General features: G+C 36.7%; 1 protein-coding gene across 4 annotated transcripts in view; it reads left to right on the top strand.

Annotated features, from left to right (window-relative positions):
* Window positions 1–21126, top strand: part of LOC126757135 (diuretic hormone receptor) — a 102964-nt gene that overhangs the window by 12201 nt on the left and 69637 nt on the right. For 2 of the 4 annotated variants that reach the window (XM_050470784.1, XM_050470780.1), the window contains exon 1: window positions 2857–3227. The exons of 1 other annotated variant lie outside the window; for it this stretch is intronic. The gene's annotated coding sequence lies outside the window, so the exon portion shown is untranslated. Of the gene's footprint in view, window positions 1–2856; window positions 3228–3298; window positions 3318–21126 lie in introns of those variants that run through there. One more of the 4 variants, XM_050470781.1, reaches the window with a different exon arrangement.

Here is a 21126-nt window from a genome sequence, read left to right as displayed (position 1 = left end):
TTGCGCTTGTGCTTGTTGGTAGCAACTGACCAAAATTGTGTACATATTTTGAGTCTGAGGGCATACATCATTTACACTCGTATAGTCTTAATGGCAATGTTGCATTTGGTGAGCCACGGTTCTAGGTCAATTGCTTACACATTTTCTTAGAGACTGCAGCAGGATTGCCATTCCACGCCAGCAACACAGTGTCATCCGCATTAGTAACCATAATTATGAAGTCAGGATTGACAATGCGGGATCCGCTGCTTAGAGAATGTAGAGCAGGGGGGCAAGAAAGCTTCCTTCAGGTACACCAGCGCGTATTGGTCTCAGATCCGACTCAGCATCACAACACTTAGCGTAGAACATATGTTTACGCAGGTATGATTATAGCAGCAGGTCGGCAGACAAGTGTAGATAAAAATCAAGCCATTGCACCAGAATAACACAAAAACAAAAACACACGGACCAGGGCTCTTATGCAAACTAAAGACAAACATTTCTAAAAGCGTAATCACGGCCATCATTTGAGACCGCGCTTTTCCTAACCATTTTGTGTAATATAGAGATCACGAACACAGCGTTATTATATTTTTGTTCTTGGCCTACTAGTCTCTGGTGATCGCTATTCGTGACCGATCCTTCCCGCGACAGTCGACGAACCGGAGGGGATCCGAATTTATATCGAGAAATTCTGGAAATATATGTATTTGAGAAGATTTTTTTTCTCTACAACAACCACAATAATCACAACATTGGCGTGGACTTGACTGCCTATGTTTGTGCTGTGAATTTTTTGTAAATTCCTGTAAATGGATTATAAACCATGGACATTTTGTTTACTAAAATTTTTAATTATATCTAATCTAATCTTTATCACTCGACCTCGTATGTCTCTCTTTTGTGTAAATATGTATTGACAGAACATTTAAGTGAGTTCATTTCCCATCATTTATTTTCGGAATAAAGCCGGCATTCGGTATGTTTTGCAGTCACGTTCCACAAACAATGTTATGCGTGATGAGCCTGATTTTTTCACTCTCTTCAGTTTAACAGTAAAAAAAATGTACGCGCTTCTCATAGCTTATCATAGCAATAAAATAAATATTTTGAGCAGTATTAATTACTAAATAAATAAATTTTTTTTGAAAATTTCGCGGAATAAGTTTTACCAAAGCAAGAATGAAGTTTTCTAAAATTAGAAAACTGCTAAAATTTTCTATATACACATATAAACTCTTTTATATAGAACGTATTTTTAACATATAGTTATGCATACTTGTCAAAAACGATTTGTTTTTTGTATCCAAGCTACGAAAAGTTTATTTTTAATAAATTATTTTTATGTACTTAAAGAACTCAAAATATTGAAAATTGTCTTTGCATAACTTAATAAATAATATTAATTAAAATAACAGACATTTTAGATTTAACCGTGAATAGTTTACCGTAACATTTTCCAAATATCATACATAAACTAACTCTCATTTTAAACCATTTGAGAGAGTTAATCTTATTGCCTTTATATTAGCAGATAACATCGAAAATGCTTCTAACAGTAGATAATGTTAAACCAGAGCTGTTTATGAATGTTAATGAATTCAACGACCTTCATTAACAGTCACTGACTTAGCAGTCAGCATAAACCACCCAGCAACAGCCACCACCCACATCTACTCAACAGCTGTGGTATCTAACAGCGATGCCAATAGTTCAGAACAACATGCACAGCAGATATTGTTATTCTCAGCCGCTAACAGCGTTTGACACTATTAAAGAGTACATAGAAAAACGAATGTACATAATATGTAACATAGATAGCAGCGAAAGTGAAACTAATTTTAACAGTTTCTGTTGTTTAACCAGAGAACATAAAAAAGAGAACTCTATGTTTTTATGTTCTCTGGCCTAACAGCTATGATAAAAACTAGCATAAGGCAAGGCAGCATAAAATTCGGCTGTGTGCATACAGGAGTTTTAAATAATTATACAAAATGAAAAAATTGAAAAAAAATTATAAAAAATAGTAATATTTAATTAAAAAAAATTATATATTGAAAATAAATTATTATTAAAATATTGCAAATGAAATACAAAATTGATAATATTTAAAAAATTATAAAAATTAAAATATTGAAAAAATATAAAAAAATAATAGTGCTAAAAATTAAAAGTTCATATAAATTGCTGCTGAAAATAGCAGTTTTAATAAAAAATCTGCTGTGAAAACGTTTTTAAATGGCAACTGATATGTAAAATTCTCTGAATTATTATTTATTATTTTAACATTACTGCAAAACATTTACAGTATTTGCTCTTATCGAAGGATTCTAGCAAATTCTTTACAGTTCCATTGCTTTTATCGAAGAATTCTATCAAATTATTTATATTTTATTTACATGCATATTTATTTATTTAAACATGATATTTAATTTTATCAAAATACTTCCACTAACATCACAACTATGTACATACATACTGCCAACAGTTATTTTAATTCGTACTATCTAAAAATTGCTGCTCAAAGTCTCTCGCGCAAATGTTAAATGGAGCAACTCTTGATAACAGCACAGAGCTTTTTCCGCTCCAATAAACTAACATGCTGAGCCCACCATCCACATTTACGCGCCACACACAATCCACCACCCACTAGATTGGCTAATCTTTTTGTTTACACGCTTGTTATCATGCCGACGCCTGCCTGCCCGGCTGCCTACCCCAAGGCCGGCATGTGGATGTCGTCTATCAGCTGCTCGCCAGCTTTCAATTAAGTTCTCCACTGTCTGTATGTATGCTCATGGATATTATCGCTTCGCCTACTCGCGCTCAGCTGGTCGAATGAATGGTGACTTTCAGTAGCTGTTCGATATTCATTCTGTGCGGTTGCATTGGCCGGTAATTGCAATAACGGTGCAGTTTTTAAATGTTAAAACAAATACGTGTGTAGAAAAATTCAAACAAAACAGTGTCACGGTGTCGCTCTCTGTTGAGGTGTAAAAAAATCTCAAGTTAATCTTTGTAACGCCAATTAATGCGCTTTACATTACAACAATAAATGTCGCCGGCGTTACATGCATAGCGGTTGTTTATCATAATATCTAAATGTGTGTTTGTATGGGAGTGATTTGTTAGCGAAATTTACGCGGGAATAAATCAGTGGTAGTTTATCTAATGCAGTGTTTTCGAGTTTTGTATTTTTGTTTACAAAAATGCATGTACAGTTATTCGCTAAAGGCATACATTGAGTAAGTGTGTGTTCTGCTCTACTTTATGTCAACTTTTAATTAAGAATTTCAAAACAAAAATGTAATATGTGTTATTAGTAGGCGCAAAAGGTGCGTACCTAGTTTATTTCAAGTTGAATATCAGTTACCGTTACTTGCCTGTTTATGCTATCAACAACTTCTGTCGAATTTAATTAAAAACTTTTAATGAAAGCTTCAATGCTAATTTAAATTGACATGTGCCAAAGTGTGCTGAGGCAAAAAAATAAATAAAAAAACGAAAAAATATATAAAATATATACGCAATATGTAAATAAATAAACAGTTGTAAAAAATTTGAAGTGAACTGGCAAAATAGCCAGCAATATAAAAACAAATTAATTGAGAAAAAACAATTCTTTCATTATTGAAATGCAAGCTTTAATTGTTTTTATACAGCTATCAATTAAATAGATTGATAAATGGCTAAACAAATTGATTCTAATTGACAGCGATTTTTATTACTTAATGTATCCTTAATTAAATAATGTATATTTTATACATGCATATTTTAGAGTATAAAAAAATCAAAAGAAGCAAAAAGTTAACTGCGGTCACAACGAAACTATAATACCCTTCACAGCAGCATTTCTTATAGCATAAGGGGTATAAAAAGAACTTTTTCTTGTTTTTTATCGGTAATTTTGCATGGCTGCTATCTGCTATAGTGGTTCGATCTGAACATTATATTCGGTGATTGTAGCTTTGGTTTGATTAGTCATTCTTGTCCAATTTTGTAAATAAAATAGCTTGTCAAATAACAAAGTTTTCCTTATAAGCGCTGCATTTGGATCGATCAGTTGTATGGCAACTATATGCTATAGCCGTCTGATCTAAAAATATTCCTCAGAAATTGCACTGTTGCTTTTGATAATAATCTGTACCAAATTTTGTGGAGATATCTCGTCAAATACAAAAGTTTTCCATATAAAGACTTGATTTTAATCGAACAGTTTGTGTGACAGCTAAAAGCTATGGAGGTGCGATATCGGCGATTCCGACGTATTAACAACTTCCTGCGGAGAAAGAAACCTATGTAAAATTTCCGATGGATATCTTTAAAATTTGAGGAAACAGTGCGCGTATATACAACCAAACGGCTTGATTGTCTCAAGTCGTCACGCTGATCATTTATGATTTATATATGAAGGGTGATCCATTTCAAGGTTGCCTACTTTTATTTAAAGAAAATTCACAGAATCTTTAAATTTAATCGGGAATGTTTGTTATCATTCGAAAGAACATTCCTTGGCATTTACTTTTTGAAGATTATCTCTTTCGAATGTTGGCCGTGGCGACGTCTCAGATGGTTTATCAGTTGAGGCTAATTTTCAATGAGTCGTTCAAGCATTTCGACTGGTAACTGGCATATGACAAGCATGATGTTTTTCTTAAGGACTAAATCGAAGCGGGGTTGTCCGCATAGACTTTAGATTTTACAATTCACCACAGGAAAAAGTCTAACGGTGTGACATCACACGATCTTGGTGGCCAGTCGACCGGCCCAAAACGTGAATTTATCTACTCACCAAAGTGTCCTCTCAAAAAAATGACTGATTACATATGCGGAAAGTGGCGCAGTGTTGTTGAAACTCAATGTCACCGAGATCACAAGCTTCAATTTCAGCAATCAAGTAGTCGGTTTTGATGGCGCGATAATGGTCACCATTGAAGGTTACGTTGTTACCGGCATCATTTTTAAAGAAATATGGACCGGTAAATCCACTGGCCCACGACCCACAGCAAACCGTTGTTTCTTCTGGATAAAGTGGCAGCTCTTGAATTGCTCCAGGTTACTCTTCGTCCCAAATTCCGGCAATTTCGTTTGTTTATCGAGCGGCTTCAGTTCTTGCAGAAGCTGTATTTTGTATGTTTTCAATTTAAGATTTCGAAGTAAAATGCGCCAAGTCTTCCATAAGTCAGTCGGAGTTGCGTTGAACGGCGCCGAATCGACTTTCTAGGATCTTCGCGTACACTCTTAGCTACGGCTGCTATATTTTTTTCACTGCGTGCTGAACGTGGTCTATTCGGTCGAATATTATCCAATAATGAATGCTGTTTCTCAAGATGAGTGATGATGATCTTTATATTTTATTTAAGCTTATAGTTTTATAAAAAAAATGTCTTTCATTTTATTGCCACTGTAAGGTAAGCATTCATATTGCTGCGTTTCCATTACGTCCATTACTTTTTCGATCAACTTGAAAGCTGTAGCCATGACTCCTCCCTACATTTTGTGCTCGATTGCAATTTTTTTTAATTAACCCCACAAAAAGAAGTTAAGGAAGTCAAATCTGGAGATCTGTTTCAGAAAATGAATGGATTATCTGTTACCCAAAGAATGCTATTTACCCTTTTCTCAGTAGGGAAGCGATGCCTGTTTAGAATTATAATGAAATAAGTTTCCAAGAACAATTCTAATCAACCTCCACTTTTCGAACTCAATTTAGTAAAAGTGAAAGTTATTTAATGCTCTAATACCGTTATAACCCACCAATTATAATTTATATTAAAATCCAAACCCAGCGCACAATTCCAGGGGGATGGTTCCCCTTCTCACTTTAGCTCGCCTTCAAACGGGCGTTCTTCGGCTACCCAGAGGATACTTGGTCTAAGACCGAAAGTCGTGAGCTGCTTGAGCCGTATGTAAAAGAATCGTTTCTGGTCATTCCCAAGTGAATGTCGCTCAGAGAACTTTCCTTAAGTACAAAAAGAAAATTCGAAACAATAAAATTTCATAAAACAGAGAATAATCCTTACGGACGGCGCAGAGCTCACAAGACTTCTTAAGATTCGCTTGAGGGCCTAAAGGATATTGATGGTACACTTTCGGGCTTTCCGTTAGTTACCTGCGATTCTCCTGTCGTCTGACAATCTTGCTACTTGTAGTACGCACGTTAATAAACTCAAGACTAGTATCGCTGCCATGTTATCAGATTGTATAGTCACTACTCTGAAGGAGATTATACTCCAACAGTCTGTATATCTGCCTATCTACAGCAACCTTAACGGCAGTCATCACGGTTTTACTAGTGCTGCAGTAATTAGGAAACCTGAAACTAAGGTTAAAAAATTTTACCTGCCAATACACTCCTTCAGCCAGCATCTCACAAATTTTCACCCATCAAGAAGATCACTGTCACTCTCTTTCAGCGATTTCTATCAATTCACATCTCTCTCGCAGGTATGTTTGTAGAGAAAATACCGGCAGAGCTTGGTTTGGCGACTCCATGATCCAAAAGATGCAGTTTGAAATCGAAGTGTGCGAGGAACCTGAGTGTTCAGAAACATGTTCATTTAGAAATTCTGAGTTTAATAGCTACCTTCTTCGCCATACACCTCCCGGTTATGTCGATGGATTTTCTATGCAGGGCCCTATTCTGTATCTCGATTCGTAAATGTATTCTATTCGAAATTCGGATCTACTTTTTAATTATGCGAAAGTTGGACCACCCTGTGCCAGAATAAATACGTACAATTTTCGTTTTTGCTTTCTATAACTCAAAAGCTAACGAATATTTTATTCGAAAATTGGCTTGAAAATCCGAAAATCGTCTTGAAAATCCGAAAATCGAATTACAGAATATAAAAAATCCGAATTCGAGTAAACTTTTTTTCGAATCGAGTTACGGAATAAGCCCCCAGGATTGGATTAAGTGTCAAAGGTTGTGAGCCACTGAAGTACATATAAATGCCAAATTTACAATTCGGTAACTTTTGTTGAAACAGCTTTATTTAAAACTGCGAAGAAAAATATTACAAGCCAGTTTAAGGAGTAAAATTACATACCGAAAATTAATGAATTATTATCGAAAAACAAGAAATAATATATCGAGTTGACGGCGATTAATCTCGATCATGTCTAAACTTTAATGAATCTGCCAATTTTGAAAACCTACCTCAGACACACGTCATATTTAATAAAAAAAAATTTCAAAATCATCTCACGAGCTCCATGTCTCTATGATTTTACATTCACTCGCTGTTTTCACATATTTTTGGCATTTACGGCAGTGGTTTAATTTACTCAATTAGCTAATAGTCTGTTTAGTAAAGTGATATATGTTAATTGAGTCATTAGAGTCGCTATAAAATATTTATGACGCATTCGTTTGTTTTAACTACTGTTTAAGTGAGGTAACCTACTTATGTTTCAAATTATTGAGAAAGTAGCTTGCTGAGAATTTGATATTCGGAGATCTGTAAAATGACTGCTTTAAAGCCAAAAAAAATTCAACTAAGATCTCTGCACTTCTATTTAAGTTACTGCTTACCATTTTCTTGAACCTTTTGGCTTTAGATACTCAAACTTACATACATATATACTCTAACTACAGCTACACTTAACAATTTATATTCTTTTATTAAAAAAGCTTATAAATTAAACAGCTTTTTACAAGCAAACAGTTACTCAAATAAGGGTTCACATGTTTTTACAACAGCATCATTGTTCCTTATCTGATCTACAAAACACGTGAATTCAAGATAATAAGTATGAAGCAATAAAAGTTGAAGTATTTCCTAACCGGATCGATATTTATTTTTTTTTGTTGAATAGTTGTTAATGCTAAGCTTTAATAAAATACGCTTCCAACTCATTTGTACAGTTGTTTGTGCTCAGTCCATTTTGAGCACTTGATAGAACAAAGTGAAGATTTATATCAATATTCTTCTTATTCTTCTTTACTGGCGCTTAAGCGGTTACAGCCAAATTAACATTAGCGCGCCAGTCGTTTCTTCTTCTCGCTATTTATTTTAGTCCTTCTCCATCTGCCTTCATTGGAGTGGAAGTCTTTCTCTTCCTTTACTTCCGCCGGTGGTTACTGAATCGAAAACCTTCAAAGCTGAAGTGTTCTTTTCTATCCCGACAATGTGACCTAGCTCGCGCAGCCCGTGTCTCTTGATTCGCTGAACTATGTCAATGTCGGCGTATAGTTCGTGACTCGTATAGTTTATCGTTCCATAGACTGCGCTACTCGCCATTGCCACTGAGCAAAGGACCATAAATCTTCCGCAAAACCTTTCACGGATCCAAGACTTGGCGCATGGTGAATATCTGGTTAGCTGTTGATTTATTGACGGTGGGCTTTAATCTTTCACACAGTACGCTCGATAGAACCTTATATGCGATGTTGTTGAGACTTATCGCATGACATTTGGCGCAGATTGTCGGGTCTCCTTTTTTGCAGATTGGACAAAGCACACTTAAATTTCAATCGTCAGCAGGCTTTGGTCCGACCATATTCAACAAAGAAGCTCCTTGCTAGTCTTTCACCGCCGTACTTGATTTGATTGGCCAGCAATCCACCAGCCCTTTGTGGATTGGGCATCGCAGCTTGGTTGTTCTTCAGACAAATAATTGCTATTCGAACTTCTTCATGGTCGTTGCAGTGGAACGTCTGCTCCATACTCAAACAGAGGCGGGTGAGTATCTTCACTGGAGGCATGTCTTCCGTCTATCACAACATGATCGGACTTTCGATCCGGAGACAGCCAGGTAGATTGATGGATTTTCCTATGCAGGAAGCTAGTATTACAGATAACCGTATTTCGTGCGCCAGCGAAGTAGATCAGCCTCAACTGATTAAAGCTACATAACAATTTTCCTGAAATCCTCTTTAGTTTAGTTTAAACGCAGTTCAAGCCGCTTTGCGAATATGTGAACACTTGTTTCAGTGACTATATTTCATTTGTCGGCCTGCAGCATTTTTTTGTTTCGTTCAAAGTTTAAAAGATTGAATATTTTTTATGATATTTATTTGCTTGTGAATTTGAGTGTGTGCGCTCTCGACTTATGATACGTAAACATAGTAAAATAAAACTGTAAAATATTTCAACGAGAAATGCACATTGACAAACCACACACGGCCAATTAACGGTAGAATGGCGAAGTGTTGATTTTATTACTGATTTATTGGCGGAACGCAGCTGGAAGTGCTAAGTCAAAAGGAAAAGAAAAAAACATTATATTATTTAATAAATATTTCATGTGTCCATAAAGAATGCGCATATTATAAACAGAAATGAACTGTCAACGCAACGGACGTAAAGCGTAGCTCATGCATACATATATGTGTATGTGTGAACGGAAGTTACCTTGTCGGTATTTTGATAAAATCATTAGGCATTACGTGATGTTTTATTGATTTGTATTATTAGTTCATGTATTCTTCTTTTAAAAATGAAAAATCAACAAATTAACTTCCCCTAAAATTTATATAAAATTAAATTTAATTTTCAACCTCCAAAAAATTTTACTGGAATAATGCACATGGGGTTAATTGCACATTAAGCCTGTTTTTAATCTTAAAATAATGACCTTTCTTCCGAAGAAGAAAATAAATGGCTTCGTCATTCATATTTCATTTGTCGTTGAATATTTTTCAATCTCCAGACTTAACAGAGTTTCTTTAAGAAAAAGCTGACAATTGCAAAAAAGTTTGAATAAATTTAAAAAGATTTGGAATCAAGCTCTTTTTATGCCGTGGATTTCGAACGGAGGGAAGGGAGTCTTCCTCTTCTCTAAAAAATTACCCTTTTATACGGCAATATCTATTGTAAGACAATTACGGTTAAATATATTACAGAGATCCATACAACGAGCCGTATTTATTTAAAGAACAGACTGGCGTGATTGGAATTTGTAATGGCAATCTTTGTAAAATCTCGCGAATCGAATTTAATATCAAAGATTGAAATGGGCTGAAACTGGCCGTTGGCAACCGAAGGGACAACGCCTAAATCAACGTTATAAAACAAGCGCGGTGAAACATGGTGGAGACAATGTATTAGTGTGGGGTTGTTTTCCAGGGAATGCAATTGATAAAGTGCCTTTTAAAAATATTTCTCAGTCAATATTAATGCTGCCACTGTTGCAGAAGAAAGCTTTAAAAATGGAGTTAGTTTCTCCTGTCTAATGGTTTGTTGATAACGGGAATGAAAAGAAAAACAAAGATTCTTCAATGGTAAATTAAGATCGAAAAATCATTTGAGAATTGTAAAAATAAGGCCGTTTTTTGGTCTTTGGGACATATCAAATAAACAGTCCATCCTAGCCGATGTGCAACTGTCATTTTTGTTACCAATGCTTTTGTTTTGTCAGCACCAAATTTTTGCGCATGGTATTTTATATATTTTTTTTAATAAGTTATTTTGTTTAATTTTTGTCTAATTAAAAGAAGAATACATGAACTAATAATACAAATCAATAAAATACGTAATGCCTACTTTATGACTTAGTTTTGCGCACACTGTATATGTGTATGTGTGCCAGGAAGTTTATGGTTTATAAAATATTTATTTAATTATAAATAGTTCAATAATTTATATGGTGGGCGCGGGATTATGAAAGAGTGGCGGCAAGCTGATGTTTAAACTTTAATTTTCAGTAAAAAAAAATTTACTGGAATAATGTCATGGGATTTGAAAGCCTGAGAGTGAGTTTAATCTTAAAATAATGACCTTTCTTCCGATAGAAGATGAGAAAAATGGCTTTCACATCATCATTGTGTCGTCACTTGCGTATTTTTCATCTCCAGACTTACATGTTATTACCTGCGTCTTCTTCTTGCTGCTTCCTTTTCGCTGTTTGGCACCAATTGGAGATTCCAAGTGTAGCCAGGTTCTTCTCCACATTGCATTTCCAACGGAGTGGAGGTCTTTCTCTTCCTCTGCTTCCCCCGGTGAGTACTGCGTCGAATACTCCCAGAACTGAAGTGTTTTCAGCCATTCGGACGACATGACCTAGACAGCGTAGCTGCTGTCTCTTAATTCGCTGAGCTATGTCAATGTCGTTGTATATCTCGTACAGCTCATGGCTTCATCAACTGCGGCATTCGCCGTTGGCAATGCGCAATGGACCATAAATCTTCCCGGAACCTTTCTTCAGCTCGAATTATTTTCTCCAGGAGTAGATTGAAGAAGTCGCACGATAGAGAATCGCCTTGTTTGAAACCTCGTCAATCAGTCTACCCATAGCTCTGCTCCGTAAAGCAAAACATTCAGTGTGGTCTACATAAGAAGCTTCCGTGTCTCCTGTGTCAGTTCTCCGATGTTGGCTATCAGCCTGGTAAGTTAGAAATTTATTTTTGATAACATTTCCGCAGCGGTTTAGATTTCTGTCCAATAAGTAAGCCTGAAGCCTAGTTTTGCACCCAAGTAATTGACAACCTTTTGGGTCTTGGAGTCACTGTTGTTGTCCTCATTTCAACTTTGATCGAAATATGCTTCTTTGTTAGCAATGCCAGCTCAGTTTTTCAGTTTAAGGTTCCGCGCATCAAGCCACATTTGTGCTCTAATCACATCTCAAGTATTTCGCGCGGTGATTATCGCAGCGATATCGTCAACATAGCCGACTAAGTATAATCGGGCATATCGAGGCTAAATATACTGACGTAGGTGACGTTTCAGAGATCTGGGTCGAGGATTGATCCCTGCGTGGCACCTGAAGGGACCTTTTATGTTCGTGGTCCTTCAGATGTCGCATTACATTCTTATTTTGCTTGAAATCACTTCATACTTTCATTTTCCACTCCCTTAATTTGCAAAGCAATTTGAGGAATATACACAAAACAATCGTGTTTTTAACAGTGTTAGCCTTACACTTACGCTGTCGTCGAAGCCCGCCGAACGAGAAAGTAAAATAGCTGATTGGGAACCACGACGAGATTGTAATATCTTCTGAAGATCAGATCTTAAATTTTCAGCACTGTCAAGCCTTCACAGCAGACCAGTTAGATATTTGACTGAGCATTTTAGAGTTAGAAATATAGACCGTAAATACCTTTGTTTGCCCTTTGCTTATCTAACGCTAAGAAAAAAAGTCATAGGCGCGTGTTTAACACTCAATGAGCCCACACGTTTTAAATATTTGTACTGCTATATAAATAAATAATAAAAATAAATATATTCCAGTAAAGGAAGTAAATAACTGATATATTAAAATATATTGAATTATAGCGCAATCAACTCATTTACACTACTCCTAGAAGTGCTAAGATTATTTACCTTTCATCTAGTAAATATTGAAAAGCAAACATTAATTAAAAACTTACACCTTATAGCTACGAGAGTAGTTCGATAAATAAGTAACTTTCGAAGATACCACTTCTGACACGTCTATGCTCTCTTAAAAGTAGTGAAAAAAGTCATTTTGACCACAAAAAGGTTAAGTGAACTCTACAGAGACTCTGCTATGTTGTATGGGAGTTTTCTGGAACTGAACTCAACAATGTCGACAATACCAGCACAAATGCGGTGTTCGATAATTAATCGATCATCACAAATCACTGATCTAGTAAATTTGTGGAAGGTTTTTAGATGATACAATACTAAAAATTCATGATTGATGAATGATTCACTATGGTAAAAGATTCATTCTCTCAAATTATGTCTTTTTCGCTATCATTAGCTTCTTAGTAATGATCTTTCCCTTTGCATCAACTTCTAAATTTTCTGTTAACCATAATGTTTTAAATACATAGATCACTGCATTACACGATTTCACCTTGTGTGCAAATGGCGTCTTGAAGCCAACTTCTTGAACATTTTGAAACCGACAGTGGCATATCAAACAGCTGATGTACACAATTTCGTTGTTGCCATACTAAAACCTTTCACTTCAATGAAATTTAAATATTTTGTCCAAAGTGAAAAGTCGCAACTTCACATTTATAACCCTCTTTAATAAGTTCCTATTATAAGTTGGAAAGATATCGGACTTGTCATATTAGACGCCTCACTTGCCTCTTGTTTACTTTTCAAATATTTTTCATTGCATCACCTTGACTTTTCACTCACTTATCAAACGAGCTCTATGTTTTGTAATAAAAATAATCACGGGTAAATTTCACCAGTCACCGCTTTGTTCGTGTTTAGCAGTTAAATAATGAAAAGTAGTGCTAATTACAAATCTCAAATTTTATAATTAACAACAGTTTTGAAGTAACACCTGGTTTGAACATTAGTAAATAAATTGAAATATCGAGAAATTCATATCATAACAGTTAATTGGATAAGTAACACTAACGTTTAGTTTTAAATGACAGTACAGTTTATGACGGGTGATCCAAGAAGAGGTCAATAGCCTTTTTTTGACAGATCACGCCTGAGGGGCTCAAAGCATCCATTGTGAAGTCATAGAAAATTTGCCTCTTGTGAACCACCCACATCTATTTCTATTAATGAAGATTGCAAAAAATTGAAGAAAGTGTTTTTGAAAATCGTCGCGACAGAGAGATAACAAGGGATTTCAACATCTCTTTTGGATTGACTGAACGCATTTTTTATAATGCTTTGGGTATATGCCAAACACGAAACGAGAATCAGCATTCAGCCACCATATTCGCCAGATTTTTTCTGAAATAACTGCTCCCTGTGACATTCTGTTTTCGGAACTGAATAATTTGCTTAGGGGAATGCGTTATGAGTGCATTGACCCAATATTAAAAAACGCCAGACAAATTTTTGGCGTCGCTGCCAAAAATATACTGATGAATATACATTACGACAAAAAGTACAAGGAATTGTAATTAAATTCACCGAGTAAATGATATTTCAAACAAATTTGCTAAGCTGTTAGGACTGTCCTTAATTACTATGACAAATATGAGCGCGAACTGTCAACCAGTTTGTTTACAGCAGCTGATTAGGTCGGTACTTCTCAGTAGTGCGTTGCCGGTTTTACAATGGATAAAAATATCGAACAATGAATTTCTCTCAAATTTTATATTTCTAATCAAATTTCGACCTTCGACCTCTTCAGCTGATGAAAATATCAAAAAAAGTGAAGGATATGGTGCTTGAAAATTCTCAAACTAGTGTTGGAGAGATGGCAAGAGAACTCGACAGCTTTCGCGAGATATTTTTGATATGGAACGCGTTCTTGTTCGACTCGTGCCGATAAAGCTAAACATTTTTTCAAAAAGAGTACCGTAAACAGGTCTCTTTGGACATGCTTGCTTGTGCGAATTCCGATCTCACATTAAAGGAGAGCATTATAAATGCCGATGAGACATGGATTTAAGAGTTTGACATCCAAACAAGTCAGCAATCATCGGGATGGAGGGAAAACAAGAGCCGAAACTAAAAAAAAAACACCCCAAAGCCGCTCAAAAATGCTCATTGTTTTTTGTTTTTTTTTTTATGGTATTCGTGGATTGATGCTTCACGCATGCATCATTCCGGAAGAACAGATGGTCAACTAGGCGTTCTATTTGCCCGTATTTAGGCGTTTGCATGAGAACATCCGTCGAAAACGGCCGAAATTGTGGAGGAACAATTCATGGATATTGCACAATGATAATGCACCATCGCATCGAGCCACGAATTTGACTGAATTTAAAGACACAATAAATACCATTGATTAACCACCGTATTCACCAAATTTGGTTACGTGTGATTTTTTCTTGTTCCGCACACTGAAATTGCCGCTGCGTGGAACCCGTTTTCAGTCGATCGAATAGATAAAACAAAGTTCGCTAAAAGAGCTGAAGTCCATCCCAAAAAGTGCTATGAAAAGTGTCGAGCACTGGAAAAATCGTTGGCATAGGTGTCTTACATCTGGTGGGGGCTGCTTTGAAAGCGAAGCGACAAAATAAATATTTATGAATAATTAAGTATTTTGTGTTGTATTTACAATTTCCGGGTACTTTTTTGTCACAATTTATATCTAGGTTAAGATTGCTAAACATATTGCCACAAATTTTTTTCGAAGTAGTTCATTCTTAGTCAAAATTACCAAAAGTTCCCTTTTCATACTAGTTATTTTTCAGCCCAGAAGTTATAGTTGTAAACTAGTATAGTTTGGACTAGTTCATTTTCAAACCGTTGTTGTAAATTTATATATTTCTTTTAAGAACTTTGAAAATTTCCTAATGTAAAATCCGAAAGGACAGGCGCTTTCGATTTCTTCTCTCAACAAACCTATCAAATCTGATAGTTTATAAACAACTAGAAAATTTCCCAACCAAATTTGGCCATAATTGCTTTCTTGCTTAAATTCCACATAAATATTCAACGAACTTATATTATATTAGTCCAGCACTGCCATGTAAACACCCACACTCGTAAAAATATTTAATAGCTTTTAATCGAGCAAAGAAGGCACTGTCGACACATTCAATTAACAGTATTTATGACTTCAAATCGGAATTTAAACAAAATTTAAATTTAACCCAAAAATCGAGTGAATAATATTTATGTACATATTTGCGTTTTATCATACGGTATTTACGCACACAGTGAGTATTAAAAGTCTGTATACAAGTACACACTTGTGCTTATAAGTTGTCTGCATTGTTGTTGTTGGCTCCGGATTATCGGCTTGAAAGCAATATTTAATGGTAAACACTGTTTTAAATAAAAACGGAAGATGAAAACATGAAAAATCACTTAAACTAGCATTTAAGTAGCAAGCTATAGCGAACACGCACACACACATAAACATGGGAATATAGTAGGTAAAAAATCAGATATAAAATTATATATATATTTAATGTGTGTGTACTTATAGCATGTTCTATTTTAATGCTAATTTATTTGTAGAATTTCTTCTTAATTGCCGGCATATAAATTTGGAGCACTTTCATAAATTGTTTATTTTTGTTTTTGCCAAGAATGTGCCAAACGATTTGCTCAAATAGCTCTGGGTGTTTTGATGGATTTCTGTCAGTGAACTGATTATCACACTCTGGTTTTGGCTGATTGCTGCCCATTAAAAGCGCGAAATAAACACTTGCGATGACATTGAGGTTCCAGCCGAGGGAAACAACCTGACATTTGTGAAGTCAATATCGTTTGTTTTCAAGGCGATCGTATCTATAGATTGATTTGCCATTGGTTATTGACTCACCACTGATATTCCTACTTGACTCTAGTGCCTTGGCTTAGATCTATGTATATTTTATAGACTAAACTCTAATATGAATTCGGTTTTGTTTTACTGTGGAAACATTTAAACCGCTATTAATAAGATAAACCCAAAGAAGCAGTTTGGCAGCTCCTAAGAAAATTCAGTTCTTCTTTTCATTGAAGCTCTTCATAAAGTCCAGTTCTTCTTTTCTTTGAAGCAAACTCATTTCAATTCTCATATACCATGTGATCAAGTTTGCCTCGGACTGTAGAATACTCAGCTACATTGGCAATCATTTCTTTTGCGACCTCCACTTAACGGCGATTTTGCAAAAGTCTCTGGTATTTTGGTGCGATTCTAGGATTGACTCGTTTCGTATCTAAACATTAACCAAAAGTGTTCGAGTCGATTGATAAAAGATGTTGAGATCCTCTGGTATTTTTTCGGTGATAAAGTAGAAAAGTAGACTGCGGCAACGTTGGAAATACAAAAGTTCAAACAACTCGTTGCTCAATTTTTTTTCTACGTCAAAAATCGTCAGACCAGTCTTTAGCGTGGAGGACAAGAGTACTGTTGACATATGAGAATCAAACTTCACACGAATAAAAAAAATGGTCTTTATCTAGGAATCAAAGAACAGCATCTGAAAAAATCTAAGAGCTAAAATCCTGTCTTCGCGAATTTATACCAAAAATATTTCCAGTCAACCTTTAATCTTCATTACTTCAATAATTCATTTTGTACTTAATAAAAGTTAAAAAAAAATATTGTGAAGGATATTGTATGGGTTGATACTTCGGTGCTGCTCGACAGTGCGATTCGAGTTAGGCATAAGACACCCTTCTAAGATGCCGGACAACTGCAGTATATTTCAAGCAGAGGCCTTTGCCATTGGGAAATACGCCGAGCTAGCCTCTAATGCAGCAGCAGGCAGAGTAAAAATCTGGTTAAAAACTGGTCCGCAGATTATCGCCAGGAACAAGCGACTTTACTTCTACTAGGTGCCAGGTCACAAAGCCATCGATGGTAATGAAATAGCGGACGCGGTTGCGAGAGTGGTGTACGGCTGTCAACCGATAATGTGATCGACATTGGTAAGTCCATGCGTTGACTTTACTACGATCTGGACAGTAGCATGACAAGGAAGTTTAAAATTCGATGGAATGATCTATCAGTATGTAAAACTGCAAAGGTCACGTGCAAAGTGGTAGATCAAAAGTACACAAAGTTTCTGCTCACTCTTAATATAAGAAACTGTAAGAACATGTTCAGAATACTCCCTGGTCACAGACTGACTATGAATATTTTTCATAAACTCCGTAACGGCACTCATCTGGCATCACTTTCTTCTTCTTTATTGGCGAAGAGTCTCTCTCCCACCATTAAACCTAAACCGTATTTGCGCCCATTTATATGGCACCTGTAGTAAATGCCACAAGGATCTATTTGTTCTTGTCCCGTTCCCCCTGCGGGTACGGGGGGACCCCTCCGGGTTCGAGGGGAAACCGAATATACCCGCGGTAAGGCATGCCTGTCGTAAGAGGCGACTAAGATCCTGGTCACCAGTCCAGGGCTGTATGGAAGCTCAACTGGTCGTAGCTTCGGCTACAAGGTCAATACCAAAGACTTTAACCTGATACCACGGGGAGCAGTAGCCCCTAGAGTTCGCTCCAGTCTGCTCATTGGGTTTGGCCCTTTGTGGAGATTCGCGGTGGCTGTGGTTAAAACCCACATCGCGGGAAGAACTGATTTTGTCAGTTGAATGTGGAGTTGCATTGCAACCGGGTGCCGGACCCAAAGTACGGCAGAGGTTTTAGATGGGCCTCGAGCCCTACCAAGGTGGTGAGTGTGTCCATGCCACACTGCCGATTGGTACTGACAATCGTTACCCAGTTTTCAGGGCGCTGATCGACGCATTGTATTGATCCGTTGTGCTTTTGAGCACCGTGGAGTTAAGCTGTCGCCAGCAGGATCCCACGTTAAACTCTATCAGACGTTGTTCTTGTCCCGTCCATAGCAATTCTTAGACGGCGGGGATGTGAGCTTTACCCTAACGTGATCATCAATCAGCTGGGCAGCGGTACCTCCCCAATTAAAAGACCGAACATTCCTGATGATTTCCATAATTGTAATCCTTAATACGTTTGCAGTGGTCCACATTGAAAGGGGGTCTCTTATCCGAGGCTGTTTGGTTCTTTTCATTGGGATAATTAGTCTTTTTAGAGGGTACTTGGTCTATGACCGAAAATCGTGAGCTTCTTGAATCATATATAAAAGAATCATTTCTGGCCACTCCCAAGTGAATGGAAGTGAGGAGATCGCTATACTCGTATTGATTAAAATTGTAGATCTCAATATTCTTCGGATAAAATCGAAGCCAGGAGCTTGGTCAATCATTTAAAAAAGGAAAGTGTGCACGGTGGTCAAATATATGTATATACAAACTATCGCAATCAAACATTTCAATCACGATCATGGCTAAATCTGAAAGTTGAATCGGGCACTTCTCGGGTTCATTAGAGACTCCAGTCTTTTACAAGGCTTGCTTAGTTCTTATTGTAAAGGCTTGACTCTCGGAATAACTCCTAGAATAATGTCTGCAATTGTTCTTAGAGCTTTGCTCTTTTGTCCTATGTACTTCAGTTACGAGTATATTTATAATATACACTCTGCCCTCCGAGTACATTTATAATATACAATTCTTATAAACGAATCCAAAGACATCATACGATCTCTCTGCATAAAGTCATGTATCAAAATTCGCTCGGAGAATTTTTAATCGCGAAACGAGCTTCTACTTCCTAAATCATTTATTTGCTCGCATTTGCAGTCTTTTCACAGAATGCAATTTGAATAAAAATATCATTTAATCCCTTCACCGAAATGCAAATATGCACCATACATCAATTTCAATTGTTATTGCATATTTGCCGCTTTAGCGATACGACATTCAAAATAACAATAATATTAAATTAGGTAAATAAACGACAGTTAAATGGACTGTATTGAATTGAGGATTTACGGCGATGTCGGGCTGTCGTTAACAAAAGACGATGAAGTACCCGGCCATAATCCATTTAATTCCGCCAGCTGTATTCGATTTGTCAACGAGTATTAACTCGGCGGGAGTGCACAGAGAGCGCGAGCGGGGTAGAGTGAGCGTCGTTTCGGTGATATGAAATTCAATAGAAAATTCGACGGGATTTCAACTAAAACTGGTTATTGTAAACTCGCCTGTATTCTGGCTCATATATTGTAGATGAATATTTCAATTCAGTTGAATATTGAGTATACATATCGGGTGATGTCTTGATAAGACAAAATCTCATCGGTTCTTTATTTGAAACGTTAGATTGGTTCATGACATTTACTTTTTGAAGATAATTTCATTTAAATGTTGACCGCGGCTGCGTCTTAGGTGGTCCATTCGGAAAGTCCCATTTTGGGCAACTTTTTCGAGCATTTCGGCCGGAATAGCCCGAATTTCTTCGGAAATGTTGTCTTCCAAAGCTGGAATAGTTGCTGGCTTATTTCTGTAGACTTTAGACTTGACGTAGCCCCACAAAAAATAGTCTAAAGGCGTTAAATCGCATGATCTTGGTGGCCAACTTACGGGTCCATTTCTTGAGATGAATTGTTCTCCGAAGTTTTCCCTCAAAATGGCCATAGAATCGCGAGCTGTGTGGCATGTAGCGCCATCTTGTTGAAACCACATGTCAACCAAGTTCAGTTCTTCCATTTTGGCAACAAAAGTTTGTTAGCATCGAACGATAGCGATCGCCATTCACCGTAACGTTGCGTCCAACAGCATCTTTGAAAAAATACGGTCCAATGATTCCACCAGCGTACAAACCACACCAAACAGTGCATTTTTCGGGATGCATGGGCAGTTCTTGAACGGCTTCTGGTTGCTCTTCACCCCAAATGCGGCAATTTTGCTTATTTACGTAGCCATTCAACCAGAAATGAGCCTCATCGCTGAACAAAATTTGTCGATAAAAAAGCGGATTTTCTGCCAACTTTTCTAGGGCCCATTCACTGAAAATTCGACGTTGTGGCAGATCGTTCGGCTTCAGTTCTTGCACGAGCTGTATTTTATACGGTTTTACACCAAGATCTTTGCGTAAAATCTTCCATGTGGTCGAATAACACAAACCCAATTGCTGCGAACGGCGACGAATCGACATTTCACGGTCTTACTCTCAGAAACAGACGCAATATTCTCTTCTGTACGCACTGTACGCATTCGTGTGGTTGGTTTAATGTCCAATAAAGTAAACTGAGTGCGAAACTTGGTCACAATCGCATTAATTGTTTGCTCACTTGGTCGATTATGTAGACCATAAATCGGACGTAAAGCGCGAAACACATTTCGAACCGAACACTGATTTTGGTAATAAAATTCAATGATTTGCAAGCGTTGCTCGTTAGTAAGTCTATTCATGATGAAATGTCAAAGCATACTGAGCATCTTTCTCTTTGACACCATGTCTGAAATCCCACGTGATCTGTCAAATACTAATGCATGAAAATCCTAACCTCAAAAAAATCACCCGATATGTATTTGCACAGCCCAACATACACTCCCACATCCATATGTACTATACGCACTCGGGCACCGGTGCAGATATAGGAAAACACACGGCAGCTGAATCATTTATTTTTCGCTCATCGGTTGTAACTTGCCGCTGGTTGTAATTGAAAAGTTTGCGGGCATTTTGGAACTATTTGCTTATATGTATGCACCATAGGCAAATTTGTATGCGTGTGTGTGTGTAATAGTGATATATTGACTTCATTGGGTTAAGGAAAATATTGCATTTGCTGCGTGTGACCGATAACTCATTAATTTCCTGGCTGCAAACCATGTAAATCAATATCAATTAAAATTGGTTTCTGGTTTTCCTTTAGTTCCACATTAAGCTATAAACTTTAGAAAGGTATGTTATTTTTAATAAATTTTTCTTCATTTTATTCTGGGAGCTGAATTTTTCTTTTCGAATTTTTGAAGCCAAAAAGCTTTTAGTTAAC

This window comes from Bactrocera neohumeralis, chromosome 4 (assembly GCF_024586455.1).
Source record: "Bactrocera neohumeralis isolate Rockhampton chromosome 4, APGP_CSIRO_Bneo_wtdbg2-racon-allhic-juicebox.fasta_v2, whole genome shotgun sequence".
NCBI classification, from domain to species: Eukaryota; Metazoa; Arthropoda; class Insecta; order Diptera; family Tephritidae; genus Bactrocera; species Bactrocera neohumeralis.
The sequence above is the reverse complement of the archived record's forward strand: the minus strand, read 5'-3'. Positions and strand labels throughout refer to the sequence as shown.